Here is a 24,807-nt window from a genome sequence, read left to right as displayed (position 1 = left end):
ACAGGCTGCTGAACTGTCTTTTTTGAAAGTTTATAAAATATGCAAAGGTCCTAGTCGGCCAACATTCTAACCTTGCATAACCGTAGTGTTGATAACTGATACTATTTTCTTGAATTCGTCAACAATAACAAATACATGTTGCTCATGTGGAATGCACATTTTCTACAATGAAGTTTGATATTCATTTTCTTGCACATTTAACGAAAACATATTTGACAATGCCATATAATCAAATACAGGTGTAATTTCTTATGATATTAATAGCACCATAGTTCTACAGAGTAAAACAATCCGACCTTTAAATGATCACGACTTTTTAGTTTAGGCAATGCTATACAGTTATTGTTCCTTTCTTTTCTAGCATTCGGAAGTGGTTCTAATACTGCACTGTGTATCGAACAGATCGTATTTACTCATTCATGTAAGGTGACAGTTTTTGAAAAAACCTTTTGACTAGCAACGTTAAATTGACTAAAACGTAATAATTTTAACGTTCATGTAAACGTCTTTTACAGCTTTGTTTAACTTCCTATGCTACTTTCTCCTGAAGACTAAAAAGCAACTTGCACTGTGCCCTTGTGCCCTTTAAAGTGATCTTGCTACATAGCAGCACATCTGTGTAGAATGTCAACGGCTTCCAAGCAGCTTTTTTTGGTCCGAAAACCATAGATACTCCGAAGATGATGTTTTAATTAAACGTTCTCAGGAACATTATTATTATTTTTATTGAACGGACACAAGTTAACCTTATCCTGTTCAAAGAAAGAAGATAGTACACGTTCTTGGCTTAATACAAAGTTCAATAACAATTCTATATCTCAAACTACATTCCATCGTACCATTCAACGCCTTTCAATTTAATTCTGAGTGTCCTCTAAAATGAGATTCTAAATGTTTAACTGAATGTGTTAATATGAGGGCAGAATGCTCGTTTTGTTTTGCAGATCACATTGATGATGTTCGTATAATGTGTCGGTGAATCCTGATCTTGCATCGAAATGTATTTCTACATTTTTGAGGGAAGGTTTCACAATGTGAGTATTTTGTCTAGTCTATTTGTAAGTAATTGAAGGGCAAGGGTGCAAAACATATACCAGTATATATTATCATTGAAATATAAAATGCTTTCCCCTGAATTGGATGTGCAGTTTTGGGCCAAGAGAGTAAACTGTGTCACCAAACGGAGATGACAGTGATACTAAGCATCAAGGCTACCCCTAACTGTCTGTCATAAAGACTGACAGCTATGAGCCTCGTTGCTAGGGACTCATTTCACTGAACTTCATGTGGTGGTCATCAGTCAACTGAGATAGCTAGATTCATATTTATGGGGACTTGACATAGGGCAGAGCTGTAACTCTTTTTGCTCTCTGTCCACACCAATGTGAAAGGACAAGAATGCACCATATTTATGAAATAGAATGCATTCCTGTCCTTTCTCTCTGAGCTGGCGCACAATTGGCTGTCTAGCATCAACGCAAGCACCCTTGCTCCATGGTGCAAGGCTGCCTGAATTGTATGCAGGATTGTTTTTGTGGAGAAAGGGACACCTTTGTGCACAACAACAATCCAGAGAGGCATTTTCCTCTTTCTCTGTGTGCTGCAGAATGTAGCACCCGTGAAAAGAGGAAAAAACAAGGAGAAGTTAAAATATTTTACCTTGTTACGCCTGCTTTCGGATAGTGTACGTTTTTAGTGCTGCCCCAGGTTTACGTGAATAAGTAAATCTAGGACAATGTTAAAACCCATGTGTGTTGCAAGGGGACACCCACTGCAATGCCCATGAAATGCCTCCTTGTGACTTTGAATGGCAATGCAGTGACTTGCTCTATTTTGCCTTACTCCATGTCTATGAGGCCATGCAAAGCCATGCAAAGCCATGCAAAGTGGATTTGAATAGCCTTATAGTTATGAATGAAAGGCTTCAGCTACCTGGGCATCAAATAAAGTGATGCTCTGGGGATTCATGCCTCTCATAAATATGCCCCCTCGAGTCTGGCATGGCCTGCATAAGCAGGAGAAAAGGAAAGTGGATGGGGCAAGACTGCCAGTGAAACTGCACTGCCCTAAGATAGGCTTCCGAGGAGCAGGAATGAAGGCTTCTACCATATCCACCTCTGACATTCAGTCCTGTCTCAAACCACTTTGGATGCCACTGAGGTGGGTAAATTCTCCTTCTACAGTGACTGGAGGTGTGTAATGCAATCAATGCAGGTGGCCTGAACATGTTAACAAGGAAATGGCTGTGTGCCAAAGTATGATTGTGCAGAAATGATAGTCTTTGTCAGCTTCATTAATGAACCCTGTTAACTTTTACTGCTCTTCAAATGAAACGTGTTGTTCGTCTGATCCCAGTTAAAGTTACACTGTATAAAACCTCTGCGACCTTAATTCAGTCCTGGCTTCCTAACGAATCATATTGCTTACTTAGGGAAGAATGTTATTGATCCTACAATTCACATACCAGCACCACGTACAATTTTGCTTCATAGCATCTAAATTGGATATACCCTGCAGTACACATGTATATTGAGCTAAGTATAAATAAAAATAATAACTAAAAAAACAATACATGCAAAAGTAATACATTACAACGAACATGCAGAACAATATAACGTCAATGATGTATAGTTCAGGGGCTAATAAGTTTGTCTTAGGTTCACTAACATCGATTACATTTAGAATGGATACCAAAACCGGACTAGTCTCCTGGGTGATTCCTAGCAGTTCCACTTGTCAGATATAACTGTATTTTGCTTTAGGTTTACCAATAGAATAAAATACCCATATAAAAAAAAGTAAAAGAAACCCCATAAAAAATCATCATATACATTTTGCATAGAGGGTTGGAACACGATTTACTTACGTTAATTAAAAACCCTACCTCGGAATTCAAAAAGAGATTGGCACATCCCACAACCGTGAAATTGATTAGTCTTATCTTCATTATAACTAACTGGACTGTTGACGAATTCCTGTGATAAAAAACATTTGCATTATCATGGCAACTGACAAATACCTATAAAACAATAACTGAAATGATGTCAAAATGCACTGACATTTGAATATCATTTAATTGACTAGGTCACATGCAAAAATTAATGCAACAAATGAATGTTTAACATACTCCTTTCACCAAAAACAAACACCCGTAATGTCTCTCACTATTTTGTGTAATATTTAGTATCTTTGGTCACTGTTTCTTCTTTGGCTTTTGCTCCTAACTTCCGATCCCCTAACTTGCTCCTTGATATGTCTTAATCCTAAGTAGTGAAATGATCCTCTTTGTTTCCTGCTCCTTTGGTCTCGCTCTCTTGCATTTCTCCATTTTGCCCTCCCCATAGTGTTCTAATAAACAACGTGCATTTTTTTTTGATGTTGTGGTTTTTTATTGCATTTAACAGCAGATAACATGCCAAACCAATACAATGTGGCATAGTACAACCTTACAGGGCAAAAAGAATAGATAATCCACGTGGGTTGAATTATAAAACAACGATTCATAAATTACATGTTCTAGAGGGAGCACAATGGTGTCGTCTAAGATACATCTGCAGATACATGGTGCACGTATCAATGATTGTGGGTCCTAAAATCTTTTTTTTGGGGGGGAGAAGGAAGAAGAAGAAAAAAGAAAAAAGGGAATGGAAAGATGGAGATAGATAGATAACAGGAAAGACCAAGAACTAAAGGTAGTGAATAATAGCAATAATGGTGATAGCCAAAATGATACTCCTAATAACAGTAATAACAATAATGACATCGGAGGTAATCGTCAGAAGTCAACCGATCAGAGGATACTAACCTATATTAAGAGAGGGGGGGTGGGGAGTGAGGGGATGGAAAGGGGGATGGGAGGTGAAGGGTTGGGGGATAGGGATGGGCAGGGAATATAGACCTTCCAAGTATTTGCTGATAGAAGGGAGGGGGGAAGAGGGGGTATAGAAAATCAACTGTCGGGTTAGGGCAATTTTCTGGAGTTTGTCCGCCCCTTGTGAATCTAGCGTCTCCGTTTATCGTCTTCTCCCTGGTATGAGTGGGGTAGGGAGATAGGCTTGCATCCGTCATAGGCGTGATTCATCTGGTAATAGCGAGGGCTATCCGAGGCTGCTTAAGTGGGAATATTACAAGCCGTTCCCTATTAATTGGGTAGTGCAGTAGCAAGGCGTGCAACGGTAAGGATGGTATGAGTGTGTCTTGCCTATGTCTAGTGTTAGACAATGGGTAGGAAAAGAAGGGAGAGGGGGAAGAGAATATAACAGACGATACAAAGAAAAAGAAACAAGGAGAAGGAAGAAAGGAGGAGAAAGAGAGGAAAAGAGAGAAAAGAAAAAATGAGAGAGATGAGAGGAAAGAATGAGAGAGGGAAAGAAGAGGGAGAAGAGAGAGAGAACCGAAAAGAAAAAGAAATAAGAAGCACTGGGTGAACAGAAAGGGGGGGAACCTGGTGTCGGAGAGGGGAGAAAGAGGGGGAAGAAGAGGCAGCAAGGAAGAGATAGATAGACAGGAGGGGAGGAGTAGAGAGGGAGCGTGGGAGGGGGTGAGTGATCCCAGGGCTAGGAAAACAAAGAAGGAGGCAAGGTATGAAATGATAGAAAATAGGAGAGTAGGGAGGGGGGGATGCGGGTGGGAGAAGAAGGAAGGGAGAGCAGGGAAGGGTAACGAGGTAAGAAGGGGAGCAGAAGGCATGTGCATGGGGTCGGCTGGTGAGCAGCAGTACTGACTATGATGTCGATAAGACATCGGGGAGGAAGGGAGCCCATACCTGAGCAAAGATGGCAGCCTGATCCTGGAGGTTATAGATGACTCTCATGTGCAGCAATGTAAAACATAGCCACAGTCCATTCCTCGGGCGTGGGTGACGTTGTGGATCTCCAGTGTCGTAGGATGCATATTTTCGCAGTTGCCAGGGCTGTGTGTAGGAGTCTTTTTTGTGGTCCTGATAAGGCCGGGAGAGGGGTCATGTTGTGTAGTATGAGCAACAAAGGGGGCAAAAGGGTTGGGAGCAGGATGGAGTATGCCAGGGCATGCTCCACCGCCTTCCATAAGGGCTGCACCGATGGGCAGCTGCCGAGCACGTGAAGCAGCTCACAACGTGGTTCCGTACTACGCCAGCAGGACGCATGCGGAAGGAGGCCGGCCTTATGTAACATCATCGGGCTCCAGTACCAATCATGTCGAATCTTGAAGAGGCAAAACTTTAGGCGAGCCTCACGAGTCCCTCTGTCCAACGCGTCCACCGTGTCTGCCCAGTCCTCCTCCTCGAAAAGTCAGCTGGAGACAGGTTTGCCATTGCAGACGTAGCTTATCCAAGACAGGTCGAGAGAATAGGTGGCTGACAAGGACTTAGTACAGGCCAGCCATGACACCCTTATGTTTCCTCCATGTCTTCAAGTAGGCTATTATGGGAGAGGGTTGCAGTCCCCAATGGATAGTGTCAGGATTTTTACGCATATAATTCTGGAGTTGTAAGTATTTCCAATTTTGCGAGGGGTTGAGACTGAATTCCTCTACCAGGCTAGTGAAGGGTTTGAGCCTGTTGGTCTCCAATATCTGGTCTAGGCTAGTTATACCGGCGTTTCTCCAATGCAGCCTATTAAGGGCCGCACCCCCCACGCGTGTACTATCGTTATGCCATAGGGGAGCCTGGGTGTGGAGGGAGGGGTGAACCCCTAAAAGGCGATGAGCCCTCTGCCATGCTACACCAGTTGCCTTCAGGATCGGATTCGGGTTGTCGTGGGGGACAGTGGTCCTGCGGTACAGTCCATTAAGACCTCCCCTATGGGAGAGCAACTCCCTCTCCACTGACACCCATTGAGGCGATTCTGCAGGACTATTCAGAGTGGCAGCCAGTGGTGATAGATGGAGGGCTAGGGCGTAGTGTTCCACCGAAGGGAGTCCCATTCCACTGTGTGACCTGCGTGCTTTGAGCTTGGCCGATGCTAAGTGGGGGCGTGTAGTTCCCCATACGAAGGCCCTGATGGTGGCGTCCACCGACCTCAACGTAGATAGGGGTATCTGAAGAGGGAGAAGACCATGAGCACCACCTGCAGCCTGCCCCACGTGGAGAGGCCAAGCTGTGCCCATTTATCAAAGTCGAGTCTCATACGGCCCATGAGAGGGTCTAGGTTGTCGGCCGGCAATTGTGTTCCAGGCCGCGGTTGACAAGAATCCCCAGACATTTAAGACGTTTCGGGGTCCAGTGGAAGGGGAAGCCCAGAATCGCTGACTTTGTCGTCTCTCGTCGTCTCTCGTGACAGCAGACAGGTTTTGCTCTTATCCCAGTTTACCCGGTATCCCGAGAGGGGAGCAAAGTGATTGCAATAAGGTTAGGCAGTGAACGATCTAGGTCAGTCAAAGTAAGCAGGATGTCGTTGGCATACAGGTAGAGTTTAGAGGTGACGTCGCACGGCAGTGGGATGCCCGCTATCCCAGGAGATACGCAAATCGCAGCCGCTAACAGCTCAAGTGCCAGTTGAAACAAAAGGGGGGAGAGCGGCCAGCCTTGCCTCGTTCCTCTGCCGATAGGAAAAGGGTCTGACAGGAAGCCTCCACAGTTGCAGTGGGTTGGTCGTACAGTAGACGTACTTTGGAAATAAATTGGTCACCCAGACCAAATTGTTTTAGCGTTGCGAAAAGGTATGGCCATTATATACAGTCAAACGCTTTTTTGGCATTTAAGGACAGTGCCAAGGCGGCCTCAGGCATATTCCGGACCCCCCAGAGGGAGTAGCACAATGTACGAAGGTGATTCCGCGAGCTGCGGCCCGGCACAAAGCGACTGATATAAAAGGGACGAAATGACCCTGCGCAGACGGGCCGCTAAGACGCTGGCCAATATTTCAATACAAACGTTCAAGAGGGATATTGGCCGGTAGCTGCCGCAGAGCAGAGGGTCCTGGCCCAGTTTTGGTATAACGGCAATGACGGCGGAGTTGGATATCGCACCCAGCGAGTTAGTCTGACAGGCTTCTTCCAGCGTCCATTGCAAAACATCAAGCGTCTCCCCCCCTGCCCATTTATAGAATTGTGCGGGGAATCCGTCTTCACCAGGTGATTTGTGGTACTGGAGACCGGAGACAACCTGTACAATTTCTTGGCGGGTGATGGTGGGAATTTCATCGCGTATCATCTGTCCCCGTATTGTTGCTTTGGCTGCGGCCCAGAGTATCCTTTTGGATGTCACTGACCCAAGATTGTCATGGAATATGTGGATATGTGTGCTTGCAGCTGTGCCTTCCCCTGAGGGGTTCAGTAGCGTTGGGTAGTGAAGCACCACGGCTTGAGGCATGGGGACACTATGCCCAGCTGAAGGGCTACTGAGATCGGGGAATGGTCTGACAGGCCCCCACTCAGTATGCGATAATCCTATGTTTGTGCTACGAGGTTGTGCGAAACAAGAAAATAGTCCAGACGGGACTGGGTGCCATGGACTGGGGATAAGAAGGTATACTCTCTATCACTCGGGTGCGTCAGCCACCACAGTTCCACCAGACCGTTGTCATGCATTACGTCGGACTGCAAGGCCCTGTCTCTGTTATTGATAGTGTCCAAAGCCCCTGTCCTGTCTAGTACGGCATCTCGGGTTAGGTTCCAGTTCCCACCAATAATGTACCGGGCTGCTCCGATTTCTCTTAAGAGACGGTTGATGCGGAGGAAAAATTGTCTATTGGGGCCTATCGGTGCATAGACGGATCCCATGCATAGCGAGACGCCTCCCAGCTTTAGTTTGGTAAATACATATCGTCCCTTCCGATTGGCCCATAATTTGGTAACTGTGAGGGGCATGCTTCTTCGCAGTCATATCGTAGTCCCACATTTCCTTGTCACTGTGTTCTGATCCTCCAGCAGGGGTGATACAGTTGGATAGCGCGGTCCCTACCCAGTCCCTTCGTAGTTTATCAGATTCAAGTTTAGTCAGGTGGGTCTCCTGGAGGAGGGCTATGCCCACTCGTTTGGTGTCAAGGTACAAAAGTATTTTCTTCTGCTTAATTAAGTGGGTAAGACCATTGACGTTCCAAGAGACAACCCGTAGCGGGGCAGATGAGGTATGCGTATGTCCAGCCATGGGAGAAAGTTATGAAGGGCGGTAGAGCAAGAGGTATAAAGAGAAGGAGTGGAAGGGCAATGGGCGAGGTAGGGGAGGAGAGGGATGCTGTAGAATTTAGAACTAAGTGGCGTACAAGTGAGTCGATGGTGTATGGAGGGGGATAATAGAAGGAGAGGAGGGCGAAATAGAGAGAGACAATGGGGAGGGGAGGAGGTGGAACGAACGGGAGGCAGGAGTTAAAGATGTAGAATAAGTGTGTGGAGGGGAAGGAAGAGAAGAGAAAAAATAGGGAATAGGAAAAAGAGAATAAAAAAAGAAAAAATAGGAGGGAAGATAAAAATAAGAAAGAGAGAAAGAAGGAAGGGGGAGGAAGGAGGAGGAGAATGGAGCAAACTAAAGCCCCATAAAATCGAAGCTTTAATCTGCAGGTCTATACCCGGACCGTACTAGTCCTAGCGTGAGGCAAGGCCGGCCGGACCACAGCCAGGGGCGGGGGCGCAGCGCAGGGGCACTTTGTTCATTGATATCAGCTTCTCATAATCCTGGTGTTGGGTTCCCCCCTGGAGGGGTGTGTCGCAATCAGATATAGTTTGACTTGATGTAACCTAACGAGGGGGGGGAGGGAGGAAGAGGGGGGCAAGAAAACGCAGTGTCGCACCACCAAAAGATAGGCCCACCGCAGGTGGGGGGGCAGGAGGGGTGGCAGGGCGAGACACAAGTGACTATGCCTAAATTTAAAGGTAGAGAAGATGTAGAGAACAGCACGGGGCTGTGAAAAACTGAGACATAACCATGGGAAATAATCAATCTGCACTGCTCTCTTCACTATATTAACAGCTATATCATTAAAACCATTGCAGGGTCATAAGGCTTAAGGAGAAGGAGTTGTCTCACATGTCGTCAAACACAGCATGGCGTGAGCAGTCTTCACCAGATTACACCAGTCTATTCTGCTTGACCCTCATTTGGTGAATATAAGGAAACTTTGCTTGACAAGAATAACAAGGATATAATAAAAAGAAAAACATCTAAGAGTATATGAGAATGAAAAGAGCTGTACTCAGCCAGTTGATGGGTCAGTAGAGGGTCCGCTGTTTCCAGGCCAATGAGGGGCCATGGTCATAATGTTCTCAGTTCCAACTATCCCAGGGGGTGGGTCAGGTTCAGGTGGTCTCCACTAGGGGCTTTAAAGGGGCGCGGGATTTGTCTCTATCCGCCACCTGCATATGGAGCACCACCTCATGCAGTACCTGTCCCCTGTCGTCATGTCTGTGAAGAAGTCTTTCCAGGTCTCGTCCCCTGGGGCAGGGGAGAACAGATTGATGGTCAGACTCTGACCCTCCTGGGGCAAGGTTTTGAGAAGGAGTGTTCTGATGTTTAGCCATCATGTCTCGGTGTGGAGTCGAGGTGGAAGAGTCTGTGAGGGACAAACCTTCCAAGAAAGAACGCAAGTCTTCCGGGTCGTAGAAGTCTTTGGATGTGCCGTTTTTAGTTATCCACATTCTCGCCGGGTCGAACAGGCCATATTTCACTTCCAGCTGGTGTAGTCGCAGATGGAGGGCCAGGAATGCCCTACGCCGGTCGCTGGTTTCCTTGGAGAAATCTGATGATGTTTGGATTGTGTGTCCGTCTAACTGACAAGGGCCTTGAGTACGTGCTTTCTGTATAAGTTGACGGGCCTGTGTATGGCGAAGAAGACAGGCTATGATCGGTCGGGGCGGGCATCCGTACTGGTTCTCCGAGGGCCCAGTCTATGGGCTCTTTGGAACTCCAGGGGTGGGTCGAAGATAGTGCCGGTCAGCCTAAGCAGAGTGTCTCGTAGGAATCTGTGAAGGTCCTTCCCCTCGATGTTTTCAGGAAATCCTATGAAGCAAACGTTGTCCCTTCGGCTCCTGTCTTCCAAGTCCGTCAACTTGCTACGGAGAAAGAGGAGTTCCTGGTCTCTGTCCTGGAAAGAAGAACCGTGGGCCTCTACTTCCGACACTCGCTGTTCCTATCCCAGGACGTGCGTCTGAAAGCTTTCGATTTCCGTATGGATGGATTTTGTTTCCGCTGCCATTGAAACCATTGTGTTATCCATCCCCTCCAATCTACGGCCAACTGCTGAAATTTCCTGAAGGATACGGTCCATTGTGGGCTCTTGGGCTGGGTTCGCCATCTCTTGGTGTGTGGTAGAGGGCTGTGTCACCGTCTGCGGAGGAGCCCCCTTCGCCTGGAGTAAGGCCTCAGAGAAAAGTAACTGCCTTGCCAGCTTGCCCGTGTTCTTGTGGGACGACAGTCCGCTTGGCATCTCCAGCCTTCGTTGTGGGGCTTGGTGATGACAGCATGGGGGGAGAGACTAGAAGTATCAGAGGCCCCCTCCCGAGGCTGCAGCTGATCCCACTTTGCGTGGGCAGGAGATGGTTGGGGGGTAAAAGGCGGGATAAGCTGAAAGGGTTCTCAGCCTCGCCATAGTTTGGCTGGTGAGTAATTCAGTCCCCTTGAGAGCTGTTGCGTCGCCCGTGCTCCAGCAGTGGAAGAAATTTGCAGTCTGGGAGGGGAGAGGGCACTCCTGGGGACAGGGAGTACCGGGCTCTTTTTTATTGTGATGGGGTCCGTCCTATGTAGGTCTCCACAGCAGGCGTAGCACTGGTGCCCCCCTCACCTTGATGCATAGTGAGTCCCCTGGGCCTTGACCACAGTAGCGGGATAGCGGGGCAGGGGCGAGGTTCAGCTGGCAGCCCAATGAGGGTGTCAGTCAGTTCGTGGTGGTAGGCGCCGGCTCGCGTATGTTGGTAGTTTCTCAAAGGCTCTCTTTCTTCTCAATGCGCGTTGTGTGGTGGGGAGGTGGCAAGCAGCCAATGTCCAGCAGGTATGACAGTGTGGCCATTAGTAAAGAGTAATGAGTAGTAAGTAGACCGATCGGTCTCTTGGTTCTCCGTCGTGGCCCCTGATATTTCACTGTTTCACTGGGTCGCTGTCCCTCCTCGTGGTCAGCCGAGTGCGTGGGGAGGGCAAGGAGGGGGCAGGCATGTACAGGGGGAAGCAGGGAGGCTCCCTTTGGGGGGGAAAGGCAAAGTCTCATCTCCTCTTTCTTCCTTGGGGCCCGAGCTCCTCGCAAGGCTCTTACCGGTGCTCGTTGCCCCCTCCTGTGGGGGTATCGTTGTGTCCGCCTTGAGGGGCTGGCCCTATGGCGTCGTCGTGGCTCCATAGCCCCGGCCCCATGGAGCCCTCTCTCTGCCCCCACCTCGTGCAGCTCCCCAGCGGCAAGTTGGGGGGGCCGATCGGCGCATTGCCGGGGGGTGTGGTCAGTAGGGGTTTAAAGAAGAAAAGGCTCAGGGATATCACTGCCGCTCCCGAGCCTTGCTGCTGCGCTCAATTACATCCGGTCTCGGTGCTGCCGGAGGCCGCGGCTCCAGATTCCCTCGCGGGCCGCCACGCCTCTGCGTCGATTTCTCCGGAGCCCTTTCTCTGCGGTTCTGCTGGAAGGCGGCTCTGCCTGCCCAGCACCTTCGAATTGACTCTGCACCCTCAGGGGGTGATGTTTGTGCCCCCACAGCGCCTCCGCCCACGGCCCAGCCCAGCCGCCTCGCGGAGCGCAGGAATCAGGCGGCCATCACGCTCTGTGGCCAGACCATGCCAAACGACGTGCATTTTATTGTTTAACACAATTCTTTTATTTAAAAGTTTACAATAATAAAATGCCATTACCTCGACTATTGAAAACATAAATCATAAATCGCTTTATTGAAATAACCAAAATGCGGTTAATAATTCAAAACATCAGAAAATGCACAAAAAACAACCATGCTATATAGGATAACATTTATAATAAGGAATAGGATGCATCAAAGGGCCAGGCCTACTAAAAGTCATCCTGGGACACACATCTGCAAGCATTTTAAATGTACAAGCATTAGCATGATGATATCCTCCATTTCAGACACTCCTTTGAAAGACCATAATCTCCTTCATAAACCTCCGGATATGCACATTGACATGTCATCTTAAAAGGAGAACATAACACAAGAAAAGGTTGTATTTGCAAAGAGCAACAGTTTGAGAAACTTACCACAACTACACACAGAGATTCAGACTCTCAACATGGACACTAACAGTTATGTCCTGTTGCTACTCGTGTCACAAATTACTATATGTGAGTGAAGGTTGAATATTTGCTTGTACTTGTTTGAATTTAGAACTGCATGTATGATTTGAAGTCATTTATAATAAAGATAATCATATCACTTAGTACCTTACTTTAAGATAATTAAGCCTGGGACTGTTGACATTCATAAATTAGCATTAACTTTTGACTAACCGTCTCAGCAAGAATGTAGAAGCACCAAATTTATTTTCTATATAGTAAATGTGTGTAAGAAAGTACCATCTTGCCTGGCATGTTACCCCCATTTTCACTTTATGTATGTATGTTTTAGCCCCTGTGTCACTGGGATCCTGCTAGGCAGGACCCCAGTGCTCATAGTATGTGCCCTGTATGTGTTCCCTGTGTTGTGCCTAACTGTATCACTGAGGCTCTGCTTACCAGAACCTCAGTGTTTATGCTCTCTCTGCTTTCTAAATTTGTCACTGCAGGCTAATGACTAAATTTACCGATTTTCATTGGCACACTGGTACACCCATATAATTCCCTTGTATATGGTACTTAGGTACCCAGGGTATTGGGGTTCCAGGAGATCCCTATGGGCTGCAGCATTTATTTTGCCACCCATAGGGAGCTCAGACAATTCTTACACAGGCCTGCCACTGCAGCCTGAGTGAAATAATGTCCACGTTATTTCACAGCCATTTTTCATTGCACATAAGTAACTTATAAGTCACCTATATCTCTAACCTTCACCTGGTAAAGGTTGGGTGCCAAGTTACTTAGTGTGTTTGGCACCCTGGCACTAGCCAAGGTGCCCCCACATCATTCAGGGCAAATTCCCTGGACTTTGTGAGTGCGGGGACACCATTACATGCGTGCACTATACATAGGTCACTACCTATGTATAGCGTCACAATGGTAACTCTGAACATGGCCATGTAACATGTCTAAGATCATGGAATTGGGGTGACAATTCCATGATCCCCCGGGTCTCTAGCACAGAACCCGGGTGCTGCCAAACTGCCTTTCTGGGGTTTCCACTGTGGCTGCTGCCAACCCTCAGACAGGATTCTGCCCTCCTGGGGTCCAGGCAGCACTGGCCCAGGAAGGCAGAACAAAGGATTTCCTCTGAGAGAGGGTGTTACACCCTCTCCCTTTGGAAATAGGTGTGAAGGGCTGGGGAGGAGTAGCCTCCCCCAGCCTCTGGAAATGCTTTGATGGGCACAGACGGGGGCCATTTCTGCATAAGCCAGTCTACACCGGTTCAGGGAACCACCAGCCCTGCTCTGGGTGCAAAACTGGACAAAGGAAAGGGGAGTGACCACTCCCCTGACCAGTACCTCCCAGGGGAGGTGCCCAGAGCTCCTCCAGTGTGTCCCAGACCTCTGCCATCTTGGAAACAGAGGTGTTGGGGGCACACTGGACTGCTCTGAGTGGCCAATGCCAGCAGGTGACGTCAGAGACCCCCTCTGATAGGCTCTTACCTCTCTTGATAGCCAATCCTCCTTTCTTGGTAGCCAAACCTCCTTTTCTGGCTATTTAGGGTCTCTCCTCTGGGGAATTCTTCAGATAATGAATGCAAGAGCTCACCAGAGTTCCTCTGCACTTCCCTCTTCGACTTCTGCCAAGGATCGACCGCTGACTGCTCCAGGACGCCTGCAAAACCGCAACAATGTAGCAAGACGACTACCAACAGCATTGTAGCGCCTCATCCTGCTGGCTTTCTCAACTGTTTCCTGGCGGTGCATGCTCTGGGGGTCACCCTGCACTGGAAGCCAAGAAGAAATCTCCTGTGGGTCGACGGAATCTTCCCCCTGCCAACGCAGGCACCAAACTTCTGCATCACCTGTGCTCTGGGTCCTCTCTCATCCCGACGAGCGTGGTCCCTGGAACACAGGAACTCCATCCAAGTGACTCCCACAGTCCAGTGATCCTTCAGTCCAAGTTTGGTGGAGGTAAGTCCTTGCCTCCCCACCCTAGCCTGCAAACCTGTGTGCTACGTGATTTGCAGCTGCTCTGGCTCCTGTCCACTCTTTCAGGATTTCCTTCATCCACAGCCTAGCCTGGGTCCCCAGCACTCCGTCCTGCAGTGCTCAACCCTCTGAGTTGGCCTCCGGCACCGTGGGACCCTCCTTTGTGACGCTGAGCCAGCTCCAGTTCACAAATCTTCTAAGTGCCTATTTGGGCACTTCTGCGGGTGCTGCCTGCTTCTGTGGGAGCTCTCTGAGTATCTGAGTGCCCCCTCTGTCTTCTCCTCCAAGAGGCGACATCCTGGTCCTTCCTGGTCCCCAGCAGCACCCAAAAACCTCTACCGTGACCCTTGCAGCTAGCAAGGCTTGTTTGTGGTATTTCTGTGTGGGAACACTTCTGCAACCTTCATCGCGATGTGGGACAACTTTCATCCAAAGGAAAAGTTTCTAGTCCTCTTCATTGTTGCAGAATTCCAAGCTTCTTCCATCTGGAGGCAGCTTCCTTGCACCTTCATCCGGGGTTTTCTGGGCTCCTGCCCCCCTGGACACTATCGCGACTCTTGGACTTGGTCCCCTTGCCTTGGAGGTCCTCAGGTCCAGGAATCCGTCTTCAGTGCTTTGCTGGTGTTTGTTGTTCTTGCAGAATCCCCCTATCACGACTATTGTGTCCTTTTGGGGTAGTAGTTGTACTTTATTCCTACTTTTCAGGGTCTTGGGATGGGGTATCTTGGACACCCTGACTGTTTTCTTACAGTCCCAGCAACCCTCTACAAGCTCCCATAGGTCTGGGGTCCATTCGTGATTCGCATTCCACTTTTGGAGTATATGGTTTGTGTTGCCCCTAGACCTATGTTCACCTATTGCAGCCTATAGTAATTCTACACTATTTGCATTACTTTTCTGACTCTTACTTACCTGTTTTGGGTTTGTGTACATATAACTTGTGTATATTACTTACCTTCTTACTGAGGGTACTCACTGAGATACTTGTGGCTTATTTTACCTTTATTTTTAGTAACTCTGAGTATTGTGTTTTCTTATGATATTGTGCATATGATATAAGTGGTATAGAAGGAGCTTTGCATGTCTCCTAGTTCAGCCTAAGCTGCTTTGCCATAGCTACCTTCTATCAGCCTAAGCTGCTAGAAACACCTCTATTCTACTAATAAGGGATAACTGGACCTGGCACAGGGTGTAAGTACCACAGGGTACCCACTGTAAGCCAGGCCAGCCTCCTACAATGTGATATCTAAAAGTTTTTGACACTATTGAAGAATTTAACTGATGGATCAGAAAGATTGCAAATCTCACAGTTATAGCAATATGAATGATACATAAAAGAACAAAGATGTTGAATCCCTGCCCCCAGTCTGTGAATTCCCTTGCACACTCAATGTGTTTCCATATTCAATTGAACTTCTCAACTGGATGAAAATTTGGAACGTGGATAGGAATTAAGAACCTAGTTAAGTAGTGTAGATGTGCAACAGTCAAAATGGGGAGCACCCTGTCTTCCATTCCAGCATTTGTGACCCCAAGGCATCATGGTAAATGCAGTCATTAGCACGAATTTGAATACAGTTTTGAAAGTTTTTCACCATACGTTGGTGTGGCGAGTGCCGTATCTTCGTTATCTTCGGACACGTGTTTCTGGCTATTTGGCCGTCATCAGCGAAGAGCAACATGTAGCTGGCGGGGTTGCTTGAAATGCCGCCTTGAAAGTATTCACAGGTTTAGGTACCACTCAAGAAGGCGCACAGGTGCTTCACCCGAGCTCGTCAGCTCAGAGGCTCACAGGAGCCTTAATTACAACAGTCAAAATGGGGAGCACCCTGTCTTCCATTCCAGCATTTGTGACCCCAAGGCATCATGGTAAATGCAGTCATTAGCACGAATTTGAATACAGTTTTGAAAGTTTTTCACCATACGTTGGTGTGGCGAGTGCCGTATCTTCGTTATCTTCGGACACGTGTTTCTGGCTATTTGGCCGTCATCAGCGAAGAGCAACATGTAGCTGGCGGGGTTGCTTGAAATGCCGCCTTGAAAGTATTCACAGGTTTAGGTACCACTCAAGAAGGCGCACAGGTGCTTCACCCGAGCTCGTCAGCTCAGAGGCTCACGGGAGCCTTAATTACAACAGTCAAAATGGGGAGCACCCTGTCTTCCATTCCAGCATTTGTGACCCCAAGGCATCATGGTAAATGCAGTCATTAGCACGAATTTGAATACAGTTTTGAAAGTTTTTCACCATACGTTGGTGTGGCGAGTGCCGTATCTTCGTTATCTTCGGACACGTGTTTCTGGCTATTTGGCCGTCATCAGCGAAGAGCAACATGTAGCTGGCGGGGTTGCTTGAAATGCCGCCTTGAAAGTATTCACAGGTTTAGGTACCACTCAAGAAGGCGCACAGGTGCTTCACCCGAGCTCGTCAGCTCAGAGGCTCACGGGAGCCTTAATTACAACAGTCAAAATGGGGAGCACCCTGTCTTCCATTCCAGCATTTGTGACCCCAAGGCATCATGGTAAATGCAGTCATTAGCACGAATTTGAATACAGTTTTGAAAGTTTTTCACCATACGTTGGTGTGGCGAGTGCCGTATCTTCGTTATCTTCGGACACGTGTTTCTGGCTATTTGGCCGTCATCAGCGAAGAGCAACATGTAGCTGGCGGGGTTGCTTGAAATGCCGCCTTGAAAGTATTCACAGGTTTAGGTACCACTCAAGAAGGCGCACAGGTGCTTCACCCGAGCTCGTCAGCTCAGAGGCTCACGGGAGCCTTAATTACAACAGTCAAAATGGGGAGCACCCTGTCTTCCATTCCAGCATTTGTGACCCCAAGGCATCATGGTAAATGCAGTCATTAGCACAAATTTGAATACAGTTTTGAAAGTTTTTCACCATACGTTGGTGTGGCGAGTGCCGTATCTTCGTTATCTTCGGACACGTGTTTCTGGCTATTTGGCCGTCATCAGCAAAGAGCAACATGTAGCTGGCGGGGTTGCTTGAAATGCCGCCTTCAAAGTATTCACAGGTTTAGGTACCACTCAAGAAGGCGCACAGGTGCTTCACCCGAGCTCGTCAGCTCAGAGGCTCACGGGAGCCTTAATTACAACAGTCAAAATGGGGAGCACCCTGTCTTCCATTCCAGCATTTGTGACCCCAAGGCATCATGGTAAATGCAGTCATTAGCACGAATTTGAATACAGTTTTGAAAGTTTTTCACCATACGTTGGTGTGGCGAGTGCCGTATCTTCATTATCTTCGGACACGTGTTTCTGGCTATTTAGCCGTCATCAGCGAAGAGCAACATGTAGCTGGCGGGGTTGCTTGAAATGCCGCCTTGAAAGTATTCACAGGTTTAGGTACCACTCAAGAAGGCGCACAGGTGCTTCACCCGAGCTCGTCAGCTCAGAGGCTCCCGGGAGCCTTAATTACAACAGTCAAAATGGGGAGCACCCTGTCTTCCTTTCCAGCATTTGTGACCCCAAGGCATCATGGTAAATGCAGTCATTAGCACGAATTTGAATACAGTTTTGAAAGTTTTTCACCATACGTTGGTGTGGCGAGTGAGGTATCTTCGTTATCTTCGGACACGTGTTTCTGGCTATTTGGCCGTCATCAGCGAAGAGCAACATGTAGCTGGCGGGGTTGCTTGAAATGCCGCCTTGAAAGTATTCACAGGTTTAGGTACCACTCAAGAAGGCGCACAGGTGCTTCACCCGAGCTCGTCAGCTCAGAGGCTCACGGGAGCCTTAATTACAACAGTCAAAATGGGGAGCACCCTGTCTTCCATTCCAGCATTTGTGACCCCAAGGCATCATGGTAAATGCAGTCATTAGCACGAATTTGAATACAGTTTTGAAAGTTTTTCACCATACGTTGGTGTGGCGAGTGCCGTATCTTCGTTATCTTCGGACACGTGTTTCTGGCTATTTGGCCGTCATCAGCGAAGAGCAACATGTAGCTGGCGGGGTTGCTTGAAATGCCGCCTTGAAAGTATTCACAGGTTTAGGTACCACTCAAGAAGGCGCACAGGTGCTTCACCCGAGCTCGTCAGCTCAGAGGCTCACGGGAGCCTTAATTACAACAGTCAAAATGGGGAGCACCCTGTCTTCCATTCCAGCATTTGTGACCCCAAGGCATCATGGTAAATGCAGTCATTAGCACGAATTTGAATACAGTTTTGAAAGTTTTTCACCATACGTTGGTGTGGCGAGTGCCGTATCTTCGTTATCTTCGGACACGTGTTTCTGGCTATTTGGCCGTCATCAGCGAAGAGCAACATGTAGCTGGCGGGGTTGCTTGAAATGCCGCCTTGAAAGTATTCACAGGTTTAGGTACCACTCAAGAAGGCGCACAGGTGCTTCACCCGAGCTCGTCAGCTCAGAGGCTCACGGGAGCCTTAATTACAACAGTCAAAATGGGGAGCACCCTGTCTTTTGGCGGCATTTCAAGCAACCCCACAGACTTGGCTGCTCTCTGCTGATGACGGGCTAAACCTAGAAACACGTGTCCAGAGATACACAGCACTTGCTGCACCTACTTAGGTGAAAGACTTTCGATTACTTTTTCAACACAAAACAAAGTGTCTGCATTTACCATGATGCATTGGGGCTAACTTTTTGCTGGAGTGTGAGGCAGTGTGCTCCCTTTTTTCTTTTTGTCCAATGACAGCTCCCTTGAGCTAACGAGCTGACGAGCTCTGGTGAGGCACCTGTGCGCCAGTGAGTGGTACATAAACCTGAGAAGACTTTTGGCGGCATTTCAAGCAACCCCACAGACTTGGCTGCTCTCTGCTGATGACGGGCTAAACCTAGAAACACGTGTCCAGAGATACACAGCACTTGCTGCACCTACTTAGGTGAAAGACTTTCGATTACTTTTTCAACACAAAACAAAGTGTCTGCATTTACCATGATGCATTGGGGCTAACTTTTTGCTGGAGTGTGAGGCAGTGTGCTCCCTTTTTTCTTTTTGTCCAATGACAGCTCCCTTGAGCTAACGAGCTGACGAGCTCTGGTGAGGCACCTGTGCGCCAGTGAGTGGTACATAAACCTGAGAAGACTTTTGGCGGCATTTCAAGCAACCCCACAGACTTGGCTGCTCTCTGCTGATGACAGGCTAAACCTAGAAACACGTGTCCAGAGATACACAGCACTTGCTGCACCTACTTAGGTGAAAGACTTTCGATTACTTTTTCAACACAAAACAAAGTGTCTGCATTTACCATGATGCATTGGGGCTAACTTTTTGCTGGAGTGTGAGGCAGTGTGCTCCCTTTTTTCTTTTTGTCCAATGACAGCTCCCTTGAGCTAACGAGCTGATGAGCTCTGGTGAGGCACCTGTGCGCCAGTGAGTGGTACATAAACCTGAGAAGACTTTTGGCGGCATTTCAAGCAACCCCACAGACTTGGCTGCTCTCTGCTGATGACGGGCTAAACCTAGAAACACGTGTCCAGAGATACACAGCACTTGCTGCACCTACTTAGGTGAAAGACTTTCGATTACTTTTTCAACACAAAACAAAGTGTCTGCATTTACCATGATGCATTGGGGCTAACTTTTTGCTGGAGTGTGAGGCAGTGTGCTCCCTTTTTTCTTTTTGTCCAATGACAGCTCCCTTGAGCTAACGAGCTGACGAGCTCTGGTGAGGCACCTGTGCGCCAGTGAGTGGTACATAAACCTGAGAAGACTTTTGGCGGCATTTCAAGCAACCCCACAGACTTGGCTGCTCTCTGCTGATGACGGGCTAAACCTAGAAACACGTGTCCAGAGATACACAGCACTTGCTGCACCTACTTAAGTGAAAGACTTTCGATTACTTTTTCAACACAAATCAAAGTGTCTGCATTTACCATGATGCATTGGGGCTAACTTTTTGCTGGAGTGTGAGGCAGTGTGCTCCCTTTTTTCTTTTTGTCCAATGACAGCTCCCTTGAGCTAACGAGCTGACGAGCTCTGGTGAGGCACCTGTGCGCCAGTGAGTGGTACATAAACCTGAGAAGACTTTTGGCGGCATTTCAAGCAACCCCACAGACTTGGCTGCTCTCTGCTGATGACGGGCTAAACCTAGAAACACGTGTCCAGAGATACACAGCACTTGCTGCACCTACTTAGGTGAAAGACTTTCGATTACTTTTTCAACACTAAACAAAGTGTCTGCATTTACCATGATGCATTGGGGCTAACTTTTTGCTGGAGTGTGAGGCAGTGTGCTCCCTTTTTTCTTTTTGTCCAATGACAGCTCCCTTGAGCTAACGAGCTGACGAGCTCTGGTGAGGAACCTGTGCGCCAGTGAGTGGTACATAAACCTGAGAAGACTTTTGGCGGCATTTCAAGCAACCCCACAGACTTGGCTGCTCTCTGCTGATGACGGGCTAAACCTAGAAACACGTGTCCAGAGATACACAGCACTTGCTGCACCTACTTAGGTGAAAGACTTTCGATTACTTTTTCAACACAAAACAAAGTGTCTGCATTTACCATGATGCATTGGGGCTAACTTTTTGCTGGAGTGTGAGGCAGTGTGCTCCCTTTTTTCTTTTTGTCCAATGACAGCTCCCTTGAGCTAACGAGCTGACGAGCTCTGGTGAGGCACCTGTGCGCCAGTGAGTGGTACATAAACCTGAGAAGACTTTTGGCGGCATTTCAAGCAACCCCACAGACTTGGCTGCTCTCTGCTGATGACGGGCTAAACCTAGAAACACGTGTCCAGAGATACACAGCACTTGCTGCACCTACTTAGGTGAAAGACTTTCGATTACTTTTTCAACACAAAACAAAGTGTCTGCATTTACCATGATGCATTGGGGCTAACTTTTTGCTGGAGTGTGAGGCAGTGTGCTCCCTTTTTTCTTTTTGTCCAATGACAGCTCCCTTGAGCTAACGAGCTGACGAGCTCTGGTGAGGCACCTGTGCGCCAGTGAGTGGTACATAAACCTGAGAAGACTTTTGGCGGCATTTCAAGCAACCCCACAGACTTGGCTGCTCTCTGCTGATGACGGGCTAAACCTAGAAACACGTGTCCAGAGATACACAGCACTTGCTGCACCTACTTAGGTGAAAGACTTTCGATTACTTTTTCAACACAAAACAAAGTGTCTGCATTTACCATGATGCATTGGGGCTAACTTTTTGCTGGAGTGTGAGGCAGTGTGCTCCCTTTTTTCTTTTTGTCCAATGACAGCTCCCTTGAGCTAACGAGCTGACGAGCTCTGGTGAGGCACCTGTGCGCCAGTGAGTGGTACATAAACCTGAGAAGATTTTTGGCGGCATTTCAAGCAACCCCACAGACTTGGCTGCTCTCTGCTGATGACGGGCTAAACCTAGAAACACGTGTCCAGAGATACACAGCACTTGCTGCACCTACTTAGGTGAAAGACTTTCGATTACTTTTTCAACACTAAACAAAGTGTCTGCATTTACCATGATGCATTGGGGCTAACTTTTTGCTGGAGTGTGAGGCAGTGTGCTCCCTTTTTTCTTTTTGTCCAATGACAGCTCCCTTGAGCTAACGAGCTGACGAGCTCTGGTGAGGCACCTGTGCGCCAGTGAGTGGTACATAAACCTGAGAAGACTTTTGGCGGCATTTCAAGCAACCCCACAGACTTGGCTGCTCTCTGCTGATGACGGGCTAAACCTAGAAACACGTGTCCAGAGATACACAGCACTTGCTGCACCTACTTAGGTGAAAGACTTTCGATTACTTTTTCAACACAAAACAAAGTGTCTGCATTTACCATGATGCATTGGGGCTAACTTTTTGCTGGAGTGTGAGGCAGTGTGCTCCCTTTTTTCTTTTTGTCCAATGACAGCTCCCTTGAGCTAACGAGCTGACGAGCTCTGGTGAGGCACCTGTGCGCCAGTGAGTGGTACATAAACCTGAGAAGACTTTTGGCGGCATTTCAAGCAACCCCACAGACTTGGCTGCTCTCTGCTGATGACGGGCTAAACCTAGAAACACGTGTCCAGAGATACACAGCACTTGCTGCACCTACTTAGGTGAAAGACTTTCGATTACTTTTTCAACACAAAACAAAGTGTCTGCATTTACCATGATGCATTGGGGCTAACTTTTTGCTGGAGTGTGAGGCAGTGTGCTCCCTTTTTTCTTTTTGTCCAATGACAGCTCCCTTGAGCTAACGAGCTGACGAGCTCTGGTGAGGCACCTGTGCGCCAGTGAGTGGTACATAAACCTGAGAAGACTTTTGGCGGCATTTCAAGCAACCCCACAGACTTGGCTGCTCTCTGCTGATGACGGGCTAAACCTAGAAACACGTGTCCAGAGATACACAGCACTTGCTGCACCTACTTAGGTGAAAGACTTTCGATTACTTTTTCAACACTAAACAAAGTGTCTGCATTTACCATGATGCATTGGGGCTAACTTTTTGCTGGAGTGTGAGGCAGTGTGCTCCCTTTTTTCTTTTTGTCCAATTACAGCTCCCTTGAGCTAACGAGCTGACGAGCTCTGGTGAGGCACCTGTGCGCCAGTGAGCGGTACATAAACCTGAGAAGACTTTTGGCGGCATTTCAAGCAACCCCACAGACTTGGCTGCTCTCTGCTGATGACGGGCTAAACCTAGAAACACGTGTCCAGAGATACACAGCACTTGCTGCACCTACTTAGGTGAAAGACTTTCGATTACTTTTTCAACACAAAACAAAGTGTCTGCATTTACCATGATGCATTGGGGCTAACTTTTTGCTGGAGTGTGAGGCAGTGTGCTCCCTTTTTTCTTTTTGTCCAATGACAGCTCCCTTGAGCTAACGAGCTGACGAGCTCTGGTGAGGCACCTGTGCGCCAGTCAGTGGTACATAAACCTGAGAAGACTTTTGGCGGCATTTCAAGCAACCCCACAGACTTGGCTGCTCTCTGCTGATGACGGGCTAAACCTAGAAACACGTGTCCAGAGATACACAGCACTTGCTGCACCTACTTAGGTGAAAGACTTTCGATTACTTTTTCAACACAAAACAAAGTGTCTGCATTTACCATGATGCATTGGGGCTAACTTTTTGCTGGAGTGTGAGGCAGTGTGCTCCCTTTTTTCTTTTTGTCCAATGACAGCTCCCTTGAGCTAACGAGCTGACGAGCTCTGGTGAGGCACCTGTGCGCCAGTGAGTGGTACATAAACCTGAGAAGACTTTTGGCGGCATTTCAAGCAACCCCACAGACTTGGCTGCTCTCTGCTGATGACGGGCTAAACCTAGAAACACGTGTCCAGAGATACACAGCACTTGCTGCACCTACTTAGGTGAAAGACTTTCGATTACTTTTTCAACACAAAACAAAGTGTCTGCATTTACCATGATGCATTGGGGCTAACTTTTTGCTGGAGTGTGAGGCAGTGTGCTCCCTTTTTTCTTTTTGTCCAATGACAGCTCCCTTGAGCTAACGAGCTGACGAGCTCTGGTGAGGCACCTGTGCGCCAGTGAGTGGTACATAAACCTGAGAAGATTTTTGGCGGCATTTCAAGCAACCCCACAGACTTGGCTGCTCTCTGCTGATGACGGGCTAAACCTAGAAACACGTGTCCAGAGATACACAGCACTTGCTGCACCTACTTAGGTGAAAGACTTTCGATTACTTTTTCAACACTAAACAAAGTGTCTGCATTTACCATGATGCATTGGGGCTAACTTTTTGCTGGAGTGTGAGGCAGTGTGCTCCCTTTTTTCTTTTTGTCCAATGACAGCTCCCTTGAGCTAACGAGCTGACGAGCTCTGGTGAGGCACCTGTGCGCCAGTGAGTGGTACATAAACCTGAGAAGACTTTTGGCGGCATTTCAAGCAACCCCACAGACTTGGCTGCTCTCTGCTGATGACGGGCTAAACCTAGAAACACGTGTCCAGAGATACACAGCACTTGCTGCACCTACTTAGGTGAAAGACTTTCGATTACTTTTTCAACACTAAACAAAGTGTCTGCATTTACCATGATGCATTGGGGCTAACTTTTTGCTGGAGTGTGAGGCAGTGTGCTCCCTTTTTTCTTTTTGTCCAATGACAGCTCCCTTGAGCTAACGAGCTGACGAGCTCTGGTGAGGCACCTGTGCGCCAGTGAGTGGTACATAAACCTGAGAAGACTTTTGGCGGCATTTCAAGCAACCCCACAGACTTGGCTGCTCTCTGCTGATGACGGGCTAAACCTAGAAACACGTGTCCAGAGATACACAGCACTTGCTGCACCTACTTAGGTGAAAGACTTTCGATTACTTTTTCAACACAAAACAAAGTGTCTGCATTTACCATGATGCATTGGGGCTAACTTTTTGCTGGAGTGTGAGGCAGTGTGCTCCCTTTTTTCTTTTTGTCCAATGACAGCTCCCTTGAGCTAACGAGCTGACGAGCTCTGGTGAGGCACCTGTGCGCCAGTGAGTGGTACATAAACCTGAGAAGACTTTTGGCGGCATTTCAAGCAACCCCACAGACTTGGCTGCTCTCTGCTGATGACGGGCTAAACCTAGAAACACGTGTCCAAAGATACACAGCACTTGCTGCACCTACTTAGGTGAAAGACTTTCGATTACTTTTTCAACACAAAACAAAGTGTCTGCATTTACCATGATGCATTGGGGCTAACTTTTTGCTGGAGTGTGAGGCAGTGTGCTCCCTTTTTTCTTTTTGTCCAATGACAGCTCCCTTGAGCTAACGAGCTGACGAGCTCTGGTGAGGCACCTGTGCGCCAGTGAGTGGTA

Source organism: Pleurodeles waltl, chromosome 5 (genome assembly GCF_031143425.1).
Source record: "Pleurodeles waltl isolate 20211129_DDA chromosome 5, aPleWal1.hap1.20221129, whole genome shotgun sequence".
NCBI lineage: Eukaryota > Metazoa > Chordata > Amphibia > Caudata > Salamandridae > Pleurodeles > Pleurodeles waltl.
Note: the sequence above shows the minus strand (reverse complement) of the source record.